Source organism: Penaeus monodon, chromosome 25, assembly GCF_015228065.2.
Source record: "Penaeus monodon isolate SGIC_2016 chromosome 25, NSTDA_Pmon_1, whole genome shotgun sequence".
In the NCBI taxonomy this organism is placed as follows: Eukaryota; Metazoa; Arthropoda; class Malacostraca; order Decapoda; family Penaeidae; genus Penaeus; species Penaeus monodon.
This window is the reverse complement of record NC_051410.1, coordinates 33,320,750-33,322,430: the sequence shown is the minus strand read 5'-3', so window position 1 is coordinate 33,322,430 and position 1,681 is coordinate 33,320,750.

Here is a 1,681-nt window from a genome sequence, read left to right as displayed (position 1 = left end):
GGTCATCCCTGCAAGAATATGGTAAACGATGACTATAAGGTGTGAATAACATTGGTGAGATGCCTTCCTTGACTAAAATGATAATGGAGTTAGGGCTGCTCCTGGAGCTCAGTAAGGATGCAATGTAAAAAGGTCTGGCGATAACTAGAATTACCTACTTGACATGAGAGATTGGAGGCTGGGATAAAGAAAGAAGTATTACAATTCATGGCTCTTATGGAAGGGAAAACTATTAACAGTTTATCACTATACTGCCTCACATAGCTTAGTGCTGTCAGAAAAAAAGGTTAGCCCATCACGCTACTCGTATAGCTAGTACAGGCAGATGCCAAATATTTTCATTTTCAGAATACTTAGAATTAATGTTCTCTCAGTTTATTCTGCCCTTGTATTTGCATCACATTAACGACTAGCTGGTACAGCTGGAGTCTGTGACCATATGATTTTGTATGATATATTCTTAGAGTTCGAGAACATATGGTCGAAACCTCCAGTTGCACCATTAGGTAGTTTATGCGTAATTGGTGGCAAAATCATCTGACAGCACATAAATTCAAAATTAATTGCCTTTTAACATGTAGCGACTATTTTCAAAATACAGTACGTGAGACTTCTGATGGCACTGAGCTATGTAATTTAATACAGCTGCGTAATAGCAATAAGCTGCGTGAGTCAATAAAGCTGGGTACTTGACTAATCCCCCCGCCCCCCCCAACAGCAATAAGATGTGTGAATCAATACAAACGTGTGATAGGCTTTTTTTAAAAACAATAAACTGTGTGAGCTGGAGGGGCAGGGTTTTTTTTTTTTTTTTGAACAGAAAAAAATGGGGGTCAATGCAATGGAACCTTTTTTTTAAAAGCAATATGGTGTGTGGTCAAACAGCGCGGATTTGGTTCAATTTATTATTCATAGGTATTTCCTCGTTTTGTTAGCATTTTAAATATGCGGTGATTAGTTTACAGTATACGTTTGATGTCACGTGTCGTGATAACGTGACTCCCTAAATTCCACAGCACAGATCTTTTCCTGCATTCGATCTCACAATAATTATAATAATCACACAACCCACACAAGTCATCAGACGACTGTCCAGTGACCAGATGATATCTTTTTGCCTACACCTTTGTATCATGTTTCCCATATCCAGTGAGAAACACACAAAAACAAGCCTCAGAACTCCTGAACAGTTGTGAAACAAATTCAGTGTTGCTCAGTTGCTGAACGACCTTCTAGATACTTTGTTGTGTGACTGTTGCGCAACAAAGTATCTTGATCTGGACGTGGGTACGAAATTATGTCTCGCAACAGCTATGAGACATTTTTGGTTTTCTTGTGCAATTGTTTAAAATAAAATGTTGCGCAACAAAGTTTTTGGTTTGGGCTAGGCTTTAGTTTTTATACTGTAAATTTTAGCTATTTAAAATATTTTTCTATGTGCCGGGAATCTTTGGAGCCGGATGTCAGGAGCCCTCGGGAAAAACTGCGGAACTCACAGCCTCCTGTTCACTTTTTTCCGGGGGGTTGAAAAAAGTCGACAGAAGTTTTCGTGGACTGAAGTCTCCTCTTCCTTTTCCCCTCGACCCTTCCACCACCACCTGATTTCTTCCACTCTAACCTTTAAACTCCATTCTTGAAGTCTCAAAATCCGCACAACCTGTATATAAAACCATGAAAAATA